General features: G+C 36.9%; 1 pseudogene; it reads left to right on the top strand.

The window, feature by feature from the left end:
- The first annotated feature begins 4,314 nt into the window (after positions 1-4,314).
- On the top strand, positions 4,315-13,250 carry LOC103598361 (annotated as a pseudogene).
- The last annotated feature ends 293 nt before the right edge of the window (positions 13,251-13,543 follow it).

The following is a 13,543-nucleotide window of genomic DNA, read 5'->3' as shown; positions in this document are numbered from 1 at the left end:
GCTAAATCCTAATGTAAAGGACTATAAAATACAAAGTGAACAAAGGGTCAGTTTTGCAAAAGTAGTGATTAAGAATGATGTCTCTGGAGCTAGGCCTGCATGGTTCAGATCTCATTCTGTCATACTGTGACTCTGTCAATTTGTTTAAATTCTCTGAGTCTAAGTTTCCTCATCTGTAAATTGGAGATAACAGCTCTTATCCCATGGGATTGTTATAAAGATGAAATGTGTTAATCCATGCAAGACACTTTTAGTAGTGCCAGAAACATCATATTGCTGAATAATTGTTAGCTGTTATTATTATAATACAGGCAGAGTTATTATTAAAGTCTCAAATTTGTGCAAAAAAAATTTTTGTTAGCATTGACACTTAGCATACTATTGAAACTCATGCAGCATACCTGAGGAAAAAAACCCAGCTTTGACTCTTTATTAAAGCATATTTGGCTAATATCGGTCAACTCTTTTGCAAATTATTCTTAAACAGAGAGATAGATAACAGGAGTCAATGATTCATTGACTCCTTCAATGCAATAGTGGTTTCATTTTGTTTTCCATGTTTAGGGGGTAATCACCCACTTTGCTCTAGTAAGAAATAATAATAATAATAATGATAATAAAACAATATTTGGAAACCACAAAATGTAACTTGCTTTCCAAAGAATTTGGATTTATTTATCCATCCTGTATTTTAAATTTATTTTAAAAGACGGTAAAGCCTAACAAGATCTGTTGTACAATGTCAATAAGTTAGGAAGTTTTCCTAGTTGCTTTTAGTCTATGAACTGTTAAATTTAATGTCAGGAAATAAAAACTTGCAAAATTAAAAATCAATTTCAGCAAATCAAAACCAGAAAATAAAACCAACTGCCAGAAGAAATTTGAAATGACAAGTAAATTTTCTAATCTAAGTTAAGTGAAGAGCGTAAATGTATTGAAAAGAAATTATATTACAAACAAAAATTTTGCTTCAAATTACCTTGTTTCTACATTTTTGTGATGCCTCTCTAAAAGATTATTGGTGCTTATTTAAAAATTTAATTCAGTATGACTTTCTGTACTTAACACTTGTTAACAGTGAAAGATTTCTATGAAGAGTGTTTTAGTGGAAACACTTTGAAAGATTCCAGGCAACTGTTTTCTCTAATTTACTTTAAATTTATTTTTCTTTTGAAATTTAAGTAAGTCTCTCCTACTGAATTATGGGTCTTTCATATTTTAGCAAAGGCAAACTGCTTTACGAGAGTTAATCCACAGCAACATTTGTGTAGGAATTTTAATTCAATAGATATAGTATTTTTAATGGAAACATCAATACAACATTAACAAGAGTGGAAGTGTCCACATTCTGTGGACATACTAATGCTATAAATTCACTTTCCTTAAATGAAGGTCTTTTCATTTCCATCTTCATACTACTTGAAATAAAAAATGTTCACATTTCTTCCCAAGAAACATCATTCAACATACTTTTGACTATAATTCTGAATGCCAATGCAGTGGTGAAGACTTGTTTTGTTCATGGCCCCATTATCTCCAGGGCACGGGAAAACCGTACTGTAAATAATGATGTTCTCATCATGCAATCATTTCAAACAGTATCACCACCTGAACCTTTGATAAAAAATTCTAGTGGTGGTAAATACACCTGTTGAAATTATTGTTACTACACAGCTACATAAACTTTATCAGTACTGTTCTCTTTTTTATTATATAAAACAATTTTTAAAAGTGACATGTGGCTATATTCTATAGATGTTATTTCTCTTTTTAAAATGTCTTATAAATAAGTGATCTGAATAGTTGCCTTTTGAAAATACTGCCCAATGCCCAGTCTATTCAATAGTTTGAAGTACTGCATTGAAAAATTATTCAATCTACATCAGTCATAGCTCTTGGCCACTGAAAAAGAGCTTAGCCACAAATCACACTACCTCTATCAACCTGCATGCCTCATCAGGCTGTTAGTTTCTGGTCTCTCTGATTAAGAGCTAGTAGAGACTGAGGAGTAGGAGAGGCAAGCTTTGACCCAAGCAGAAAATCCTAAATAAACCATGTCTACATCCAGGCCACATATATTTAACTTCCTTCTGTAATTTGGGCAGAGAAGGGTGGAATTGAGGAAAGAGACTTGATTGACATTTGGGTGAATTTATACTATTTATTGCTTGCATTGTTCTGACTACTTATGCAGCAGAGGCAGCCCTCAAGTCCGGTGTTCCCATAGGCAGTTGACATGTTTGATGACATTTAAGCTAAGGCACAGCATAAATAAAAACATGTTGGCTTATACTACATTAAAACCATAGAGAGAAGAAAAAAATCAATGTTTTTCCAAATAGAAAAGTATGAAACTCATGAAGGAAAGAACTAACATTATCCAACTTTGGGTAAAGACAATACAAGTGCATGAAGGGCTTTAGACTACTTTCACAGCTATAGATGTAGATAAATAGATATTTTTATAAGTAGTGAGAGGTTAGACTGCAAATTCTATAAACCATCTAGTTACCTTGATTTCAGAGGACACCAGTTAAGACACACAGTGTGAATGTTGAATTCGTGAGTGCATGGTACAGTAGTGTAAGGACACAAAGATCAATGTTAAAATGATTGTAGAATCTCTGAGGAGTACACATGGATCAATACTTGTGCAAGCCATAGACTTTCATCTTCTTGTAGGAGTCTTGTAAGAAAGTGAAGCCAATTCTTCTGAGTTGTTTTTCCACTTTCCCAATGAACTGTAAGTTATCATAGTCAAAAAAATACTAAAATATTCCTTTATTGTAATTTAAAGGCCCTTGGCACATTAACTACCCTGAAAAATCGTTAAATGAATAAAGTTTTCTTTGACTCTCAGTGAAGCAGGCTTGAGTGAAGATCTGCTTGCTCAGGGCATGTTGATCGTGCTGATGCCCGGGTGTACAAAGTTGGGCTAACCAGGAGCCATCCAGCTAGTGAGTCTCAGTCACACCCACAGTTGGTGGGTAGGAACACAGAGCAAGTTACCAAGTTTCTCTCCAGCCCAGTAAGCTCCTACTCTCCATAGGTGTAGCAGTAAGCAGGTCAGAAAATGGACTGAAATAGGTGTTTGGCTTCCTGACTGGAGTGCCCTCTCCCATTTGTTATGTCTCTGCCACGTCATGGTGAGTAGGAGGTGCCTGATGAAAACCTCCTTACATTACAGATTCCTGGGTTCAGTACGGAGACATTTGTACAAGGAGAGGCTCCTCCGCTTTGTGCTGTATGGCAGTTTTTCATACTCATGGACCACTGTATCCATGCTTGAGACTCTGTGTAAATATTAAAGTAAGCTCATCTTCAAGGGGAAAGATGTATCTCAGGAGATTCATTTCAGAGAGAGTGCTTGAATAACATTAAATGAACCAAGCTAAGATGCTAATGAAATTAGTATAGTCAGATTTTAAACTTGATGAGTGTAAACAAATCCCCTCATAAAGTATTACTGAAATACCCAATATGTTTCTCATTACAGTATTTGGAAGAAATACAATTGTGTCTTGAAATAGTTCTACTTTTTAAATATATATTTAAAATTTTCTTTTTGTTGTTGTTTCTAAAATAAAAAGCCCATTGGGAAAAAATTTGATTGTCCCATATAATTTAATCATTAAGACTGTGCTGACTTCTTTATTCTCATTTTTTCTAGTACTTCAAAGAAACCACCACAAACAGTATCTTTTTACTAAGCACCTCTAATGATATACTAATAATATGTATAGTTAACTAATACATTTTGAAGAACTTTCCAAAGTATTTCATACAAAACATTTAATTTAATATTTGTAATAACCATATGAAATAAAGCATTTTTTTCCTCTTTTTTACAGGTGAGGAAACTAAAGTTCAGAGGGGTTAGGTGACATCTCCAATGGTATACAGTTGTAAGGGACAGAGTAAGTTCTAATTTGAAAATAATTGTTCTGTAATTTTTTCAGATGCATTTTTTGGGCCATTTTTCAAGCTTTGTGCAAAATATAGAAACTGCAGAACAAATTACAATACAATATCTGCCTTGGTAGAGCTTATAACCCAGTATGTGTGTTTGCAAGAGAGTGTTTGCCTATGATGGAGCAATAGAAATATACAGAAATTATAATAAAACGTGATAAAAACGAAATATGATAATAAAAGTCCATTCAAAATGTAGAGTATTACAAAATAGTACTTTGGGAAAGTGTTGGGGAGCTCTCAGATGGGAGGTAATTTATGATTTAAGTTGGAAAGGAAAAGTGGGTTAGATATTAATCAAGCAGAAAAAGTAAAGAGGTCATTTCAGGCACAGGCAAAAACATGACGCAAAAGGAACTAAGAAGAACTCTTGAGGAGCTGGAATGTTTGCCCATAGTTCTGCAGCCTAGTGTAATCAGGAAGTGAGTGACACCATAAAACTAAAAACCATCAAGAGCCTCAGAGGCTCTCCATGTCATGGTAAGGAATTTAGATTTTGCTTTTGATCAACAGGGAACCATTAAAAGTTTTGAAATTCATTCTAAGCCTGAACGACCTTCCCCTACACAAAGTGCAGCAACCATTAATCTTGATGTAAACATGTGTTTTGAGCCAGAAAAGGACATTTAAAAACAAACGTACAAAGTCTACTGGAGATGGATAGATGAAAGGGACACAACTTCTGCTCTACCGGAGATTCCACCCCAAACAGACACAGAAATGATAACCCATAATCTCAATATATGATATGTAATCTGAAAAAGATTGATGCAAATTTGCAGAGAGTGATGATTACATAATGTTATTATTAGTGACATAATACTTCCACACATCCTCTTACATGTCTTTTATCAGGTACCACTTGTATAAGAACAATGAAGTATGATATTTCGGAGAAAGAAAGAAATGTTTTTAAGTCTTAGGGTCCTCATCACACAAGCCCACAGCTACAGGCCCAGAAAACATTGTTAAGAACAGTTGGGGGTATGACATGCTTTTAAATTTAGTATCAACTCTTGAAATCCTGTCCCCTAAGGCTTTCTCCATAGGAACTCTTCCCTCTCGACCTCCTCGTGGTGACTGACATTACTTCTGGCAGTCTCTTAAGAGGTTGTTAGAACTATGTAGAAGAAGAAATATCAATAGAGCAGTTGTTCTTTGATTTTTGTAAACAAGAAAGAATTTCAAGGCTAGCCTTGAAGGGGATAATCTTAAAATGATAGCACTTAGGAATCAATATGAAAAAAGGAAAATGGGCATGATTAAAGACAATGAATTTTACATATATGTGTGTGTGTAAGTATGTGAGTGTATAACTGCAAACTATAGGTCAGCTGTAGGAGGGACCTCAAGGGAAAAACATCTGAGACAGTGAAAGCTTTTTATGCTTTTAAAAACTTTAACTCTAATTATCCATGAAGGGAAGGTGAAAAGCCAAATTTAAAAAGTTGAGAATATGGGTGATATGTAGCTTGAAAAGCTGGATATATTCAGATCAGCAGGTTTGCAGGAATGATATCTGTATAATTTTTAAGGAATTACAAATGGTTACAGATTTGTAGATCTGTGTCCACTATGTTTGGAAACTGTTAGAAAAAAAAGAGAAAGGCTCAAATCATTATAAAGAGTAGATAGAATCCCTTTTTCAAAAGGGGACAGGAAGCAGAAGTGGAGGGGAGGAAGACCATGATAATCATATGCTCTTCAGGCCAATTGAACTCCATACAGGTGATGAGGAACAGTACATGGAACCTCTTTCAGATGTACTTAAGCTTTCAATGGTTTGTCCAGCAGTAGAGGATAGTGGTTCAGAGGTGGGACTCTCAAGCCAGACAGACCTGGAGTTGAGTTCTACTTTCCTAGGGAGGATTTACCCTTCTGAAAGCAAGCATGATGTTGCCATGTGCTGCAGATAGCTTCTGGAGAGGATGCAGATAAACTCCATGTACACACCTTGGTTGTATAATGCTCAGGAACTCACATCATTCCATATATTTGAATAGATAACTAAAAAATTTCTGGTGTCTTAGTTTAAGTGAATATCATTAAACTTCAGTTAAATTGTCATAAAATGTCCAGTTACATGGTTATAGCACTAGGACAGATTAGCACTGTTAGGAACTGGGTCTCTCAGACAATGGGATAGAATGCTCTAATGCATCTGTATTCTCTTTCAGTGACCTGGAGGCAGTAAATCATTGGCTAAGTAATCATAAATCCAAATTACATAGTGCTGAAGAAGAAGATGAATGTTAAGAATATAAACAAAATCTTATTTCGTTGAAAAGAATTACTCTATCTAATTCAGACTGCTGAAGAATTCATCTCATGCTTGTGTAATGACACTAGAAATCACGGCAATATAGCATAGAATGACAGGGTGTGGTTATGCTATGTATGGCATAGTAAAAGTTGGCACACTGTTACCTTTCACATAGTAAAAGATAAGGTACCATGCAGTATAGAATATAGATTGATATGTCATACCAGTATTTCCACAGTGCCTCAGAAAGTGCTTTGATATTTGTCAAGTTCTAAGTGAACAGATTAAAAAACCTTTGTCAGAATCAATCAAAACAAAGAGTTTTTTCCAAGCTCAGAGTTCAATGACCAGTTTGCAACCTGGCCACTTACAGAGTGTGGAAGTCTTGTTCAAAACCTTACAACGTACAAGCGTTCCCTTTTCTCCATATCGTCCTCATCATTTATCTCTTGTCTTTTTAATAATAGCCATCCTAAAAGGTGTGAGGTGATATCTCACATTTGTTTTAATTCACATTTCACTGGTAATTAGTGATATTGAGCATTTCTTCAAATTACCTATTGGCCATTTGTATGTCTTCTTTTGAGAAATTTCTATTCAGGTCCTTTGCTCATTTTTTAAGTTGGGTTATTTGTTTTCTTGCTATTGAGTTATCTGAGTTCCTTGCATATTTTTGATACTTACCCCTTATCAGGCATATGGTTCACAAATATGTTCTCCATTCCGTAGGTTATCTCTTCACTTTGTTGATTGTTTCCTTTGCAGTGCAGAAATTTTACAGTTTGGTGTAGTTTTATTTGTCTATTTTTGCTTTGGGGATCATATCCAAAAAATCTGCGAAGACCAATGTCAAGGAACTTTTCTCCTATGTTTTCTTCTAGTAGTTTTATATAGTTTCAGGTTTTACATTTAAGTCTTTAAACCAGTTCGAGTTGACTTTTGTATATGGGTTGAGATAAGGGTCCAATTTCATTCTTCTGCATGTGGATATGCAGATTTCACAACACCATTTTATTGAGGAGACTGTCCTTTCCCCATTGTGTATCTTCAGCACCTTTGTTGAAAATCAGTTGGCAGTAGGTGGGGATGTGAATTAGTACGGCAGTTATGGAGAACATATGGAAGTTTCTCAAAAAGTTAAAAATGGAACTACCATATGATCCAGCAATTTTACTTCTATATATCCAAAAGAAATGAAATCAGTATATGAAAGAGATATCTATACTCCCACATTCATTGGAGCATTATTCACAATAGCCAAGATATGTGATCAACCCAAGTGTCCATCAATGGATGAATGGATTTAAAACATGTGGTAAACATAAACAATGGAATACCATTCAGTCTTAAAAAAGATAGAAAGCTTGTCATTTGAGACAGCTTGGGTAAACAACCTGGAAAATATCATGCTAAGTGAAATAAGCCAGACATTGAAAGATAAATACTGTATGTTCTCACTTATATGTGGAATCTAAAAAAAAAAAAAAAAAAGAACTCATAGAAGCAGAGAGTGGAATGGTGGTTACCAGGGGGCAAGGGGTAGAGGGAGATTGGGGAGATGTTGGTCAAAGGACACAATATTTCCATTATAGGGTATAGGAGATCTATTGTACAACATGGTGATTATAGTTAATAACAATTTATGTATACTTGAAAATTGCTGAAAGAATAGATTTTTAAATGTTTTCATCACAAACAAATAACAAGTACGTGAGGTAATAGATATGTTAATTAGCTTGATGTAGTCATTCCACAGTGTATACATATATCAAAACATCAGGTTTCACACCATAAATATATGTAATTTTTGTGAGTTAAATGAACAAAACAAAGCAAAACAAAAAATCCTACAAAGTAGACAAGAATGTGGACTTAATGTCTCAATGAAAATTTGACTTATAATCAAACTAATTATTAGAAAAATCTAAAATTTAATTGAAGTAAAACTTTTTTTTAATCAACACATATCAAGAGTAAGTACGAATGCCCTGGTTACATGCAGTCTTTTTAAGTGAGAAGTTACTCAACTTGTATGTGTGTACAATTGATATAGTAACCTCCTATCTGGTTACAAGATTATCAATGGATAAATATAGTTGCATACTTCTATTCTTACTCCAACTCAATTAAAATGATAAAAATGCATTGCTCAAAAACTAACAAAAGTTTTTCTGTAAATCTAAAACTACTCTAAAAAATAAAGTTTTAGGCAAGATCATGGGAGCCTGTGAGCTGAAGTCTCCCAATAGGATAGTCCTGTTTTACCGTAGGAACAGGCCTGCATTAATACCCCTGATGTGCTCAGTCACTGTTACCTTGGTACGGATCTGGTAGTAGATACAAATGAAAGATAGTTGAGTCTCTCAGCAAACTATGTCCCTGCAGCAGGAAATCTGAGCAGTGCATTTTCATGGCTGTCATATTCTGGAATTCAGTGAGGTGTGGCAGGAAGAATGTTGGATTTGGATTTACATCCTAGCTCTGCCACTTAGGAGTTCCTGGAACTTAGGCAGCTTTGGTTTACCCATTTGTAAAATGGGGAAACTATTTTATATAACTTATTTACTGTAATAGTTAAATATATCAAAGAGTGGGGGGAGAGAATTTGAGTATTCAAGATATGGATATAGTATAAATACATTTAGGAGAGATAGAAGAACATAGTGGTTAAGAACCAGACCACCTGGGTTGGAATCGTGAGTCCACCCTGAGTGTTTCCAAGCCTCTCTGTTGTCTGTTTCCTTATCTGTTACATGGAGGTAACAGGATTGTTGTGAAAATTGAATGAGTTTATATATGTAAAATGATTAGTGCCTTATCTGGTACACAGCAAGTGCTATGTGTGTGAACTTTTAGTGCTATTATTGCTTTGAATATGTTTATTCAAATGCCTATCTGTTTGGATTTTCTCATTTTACAATTTTGACTTCTTATTTTTACTATAATCTTTATTTACTTTGACCTTCCATCCTCCTCTAAAAATCCTTTTGTTATTTCTGTGAGAGTTTTCTTCTCATAGATTTATCTGACGTTTTCTCTAAAAGGGAAGGTTCCCTGAGCTAGTTAGTGGTTGGCTGCAATACAGAAACAGAGCATTTTTCGAGAGTCATTCTCTTTGATCTGCCCTGTGCACTTTGGCTTCATCAGGTGTTTTATGTCTAAGTACAGGAAATTATCCCCTCTTGTTGTTTTCCCAGGCTTGGCTCTTCAGGAAATTGGCTTAACTAGGGGTACAACGGGCAGGTAATGTGAAACTTCAGCAGAGGACCACCAGGACACTTAACTGGAGTGATTTCATGCTTCAAAGCTCAAATCCAGGCTGGTTTCTCAAACGTTCATTCCTTTTTCACCTTAGTGAAAACTAAATGTGATCTTCAGCGAGTCAGTAGGGAATGGAATGGATTAGGTAAAATTTATGATAAAATGTAGTATAAGTAAAACAGCAACAACAACAACAACTATGCATTTCCCTTCCTCCTCCAAGAAATGACTTCAGAAGAATTTTTTAATGGATTAGGTAAAATTTATGATAAAATGTAGTATAAGTAAAACAGCAACAACAACAACAACCATGCATTTCCCTTCCTCCTCCAAGAAATGACTTCAGAAGAATTTTTTTCACTGTTCAACCTGAGTAAGGCTGGAAATGTGACTGAAACATACAGCTTTTTCCATCCAGGGAACATATGTTTCCTTTTTGACTCTGAAAGCTGCCAAACCTAGCATTTTTCTTCTTTGTTTTGGCTTCTAGGAATTTCAGGCAAAAAATGTCAGTAGTCTCAGTGCTTTCAACCCACCTTGGGGAAGTTCATTATTATGTTCATTCTTGATAAAATGATTAGTTTGAGAAGGTGACATGTCAAACCTAAGAACTATGTGGAATGTGGCCTTTTGTTCTGGAGGACTACAACATGAAAGCCACCTTAATCATTTATTGGTATATGCAAGATGACTATTTCTCAGGTGGGGTATTTTTAATAAAATATCCACATCCAGGGTATTTTGGATAAGATTGTTTTCAATTTGTTGTTTGCATTTTTTTCAGTTGTTATTTATATTTGAGTCATTTTGCTCTAGCTCATGGTCTACTGCAAGCTCTTGTCTACTTCATGGTCTACCGCAGATGGGTTCCCTGTGGTTCTTGAGAATTCCATGTGAAGCACTTTTACCCATCTTGAGTAAAGAGAAACATATTTAATAAATTGTGTTACCATGATGATTGAAAGTAATACTACATTATAGAAAGAAATTAGAATTTGTTAAAGTGATACCTGCCATGACAGTGTTAGTTGTGTTGTCATATGTGATTAGAACATAGTCTTATTAATGATTGTTTCTATATATACTTAATGAAATTGATTATATCTATTTGATTGCAAGGATATGATGAAAAACTCACAACTAAGTACTGAAGTTAATAATATGACATTTGGAAGTGAGTTGCATTTAACTTCCTTTTCTTTTCATTGTTAGCTTCTGGTTACATTTGCCATCATAACTGTAAATCAAGGCAAGTGTTCATGTGTTGCTTATATTAAGTAAAATATGCAGCTGAGCCGGTCCTGGGACTATGTGCCTCTCCACACTCTCTCAGTTCTACTGTACATCACAGAGAAACTGACTCCTGCAGGCTGTGTTTCCTAGGCTCCCAGGTCAGCGGATTTAGCTAGTGGGAGGTGCATGTAGGAGTTCAAAGTGAGGAAGCCAGAATATTCTCTCATCTCCTCCTTGGGCAGTGTCTCTGGCATTGGCTGAATCTCCTTTGCGGTGGTGCCTATTTCTGCCAGGCGTCCCTGGCTCCTGGGCTCCGGGGTTTACCTCCTCCCAGACCCTCCAGTCCTCAGTGTCTCAGGGACTTCTCACTGTCACTCATTTCTCGGCTGCCTCACGGTTTCTTGTTTGGCTTCTCAGCCTTTCCATCTCCTGTGTTACCAATTTTTTACACTAAATATTTCTGTTATAAAAGCCTGAAATGGTTTGTTTTCCTGGTAGATTGTGACTAAAATATAAGATTTAGCACAAAATACACTTAGCATGGAACTATTCTGTTTCATTGTTGTTACGTTTACTATTTTACATATTTTTCAAATCATCTCAACTTTGTTATCAATCTACAGCTTTAGTCCTGAGTTCCAGAGTCCATAATTCCTATGTAATGGACTATGGTGTGCTAGAACCACACAGGCAGAGAGACATAAGGAACAGCATATGTAGAGCTAGAGCTGGGGTCTGGAGCTGCCAGACCCCTGCAGCCCGTTCACAAACCCTTCACACGCATGTCTACGAGCGAGGTAACCGTCGAAAAGGTCCTCGGGAGCCTTGGTTTAAGAAAAAATAGTCTCTTTTCAGCACAGGTGTCTAGGAGCTAGGCAGTACAAACAGAAACTCAGAAACTCAACTGCTACCGGCAAGGTCCAAAGAGAAACCGAGCAACTGCCAGCACAGTAAACATGCTCTAGTTTTAGACCCATGCCCTGCAGCCAGCTCTGCTAACTAACTGGCAACACACAGTAGCATTAACTAAAAACGTACATTGTCGCACATGTGCACTAACTCCACCCACACAACTTGTTCACAAAGAAACGGGAATGTGCTGCTCGACCCCCACAGGACCTGAGTTGAGGGAGCCTGACCAAATTATCCTATTCTCCCCACAGCATAGCAAGAGGGAAGCGCACATGTGCACTAACTCCACCCACACAACTTGTTCACAAAGAAACGGGAATGTGCTGCTCCACCCCCACAGGACCTGAGTTGAGGGAGCCTGACCAAATTATCCTATTCTCCCCACAGCATAGCAAGAGGGAAGAAAAAAAAAGGAGTAAAAAGGACTCAAAGGGCACAATAGTTTAAAATAATGAATTCTAGAATTTAATAGGATTTTAGAGCATCTCCTCTTTCCTAAAATGTTTTACACAGACTGTTGGTTCTTCTGTATTTTAGTGTTACATGGGAAAAAAGGTGCCACAGTCAACAGTCTTTGGAGAACAAGGAGTTCACAAAACTCGGTAGCTTTTTAAAAACAGCATTGCCTCTTGAAGAATGTAATCTGCCCATGAGCATTCTGAATCTTAAGAGACACCATCAATTTAAAAACTGCTTTGGTCATCCGAGGGGCGGTGGAGACTGGGGAGAGGGAGACTCCAGCAGCATGGTGGCTGGGTACGAGCCGCTCAACCCTCTTGGCCCCCACTGTCACCGCTGCCACCTCTCGGATCGCTGGGACCCTTTGGTCTGCATGTGCTACTTGTAAGCCCGCCATCCACCCCTCAGTCCCCCATTCCAATGGCCCTCCTGCCTTTAGCTGCCACTGCCAGTCGTAGCGTAACTCACCTCCCCCTCAGCCACCAGCCCACGGGACCAGGACCACGGAGGTCATGAAGCTGGAATCCCCTGCCTCCCACAGTGCAGACAAGACATCCAGCAGCGGACCTACCTTATGAGACCAGAGATGCAGGGAATTTCACCTGGATGGTTCTTAGGCCCATATTCTTCTGCTAGGACAAGCAAGCTATCTGTACTACAGAAACATGGAATAACCCACATAATATGCATAGGACAAAATATTGAAGCAAACCTTGTTAAACCAAACTTTCAACAATTATTCAGATACTTAGTCTTGGATATTGCAGATAATCCAGTTGATAATATAGTACTTTTTTCCCCTATGACTGAAGAACTGATTGATGAGAGCTTATAATGTTCCTGTCCGTGGAAATGCAGACATCGCCAGAAGTGCTGCCTTTCTTATTGCATGCTTTATGGAAACATTTGGAATGTACAGAGATGCATTTGCTTATACTCGAGAAAGAAGACTTTGTATTAATCCTAATGCTGGATTTGTCCATCAACTTGGGGAATATGAAGTCACCTACCTAGCAAAATTAATAATACAGGTGATGTCACCGCTCTGGAGAGAAAGGTCATTATCTGTTCATTCTGGTAGCACAGTTCGAAGAGAACACCTGAAGAAGATTTGGGAAACATGCAAGTGGTGACTGCATGAAATGGCTGACTGAAGAGCCACATTATGGAGGGTGTGAGTTTCCATTCAAGAAGGAGAAAGTACTAGAGACAATAATAACGTGAAATGGTAAAAACAAGAGTAGTTTCTTTTCAGTTACATGTTGCTTCCAGACATGTTTCTCTGCAACTTTTTGAGCAATACTTTAAGATATTGGACCTTTGCAATAGATGGCCCTGATGGCTTTATTTCTTCTTCCTCTTTCTCCTCCTCTTCCCCCTTCCCCTTACAATTTTATTATAAACCAAAATATTTGGACTTGCAAAGAGGTATTACTGCAACGA

This window comes from Galeopterus variegatus, unplaced genomic scaffold, assembly GCF_000696425.1.
Source record: "Galeopterus variegatus unplaced genomic scaffold, G_variegatus-3.0.2 Scaffold2584, whole genome shotgun sequence".
NCBI lineage: Eukaryota > Metazoa > Chordata > Mammalia > Dermoptera > Cynocephalidae > Galeopterus > Galeopterus variegatus.
The sequence above is the reverse complement of the archived record's forward strand: the minus strand, read 5'-3'. Positions and strand labels throughout refer to the sequence as shown.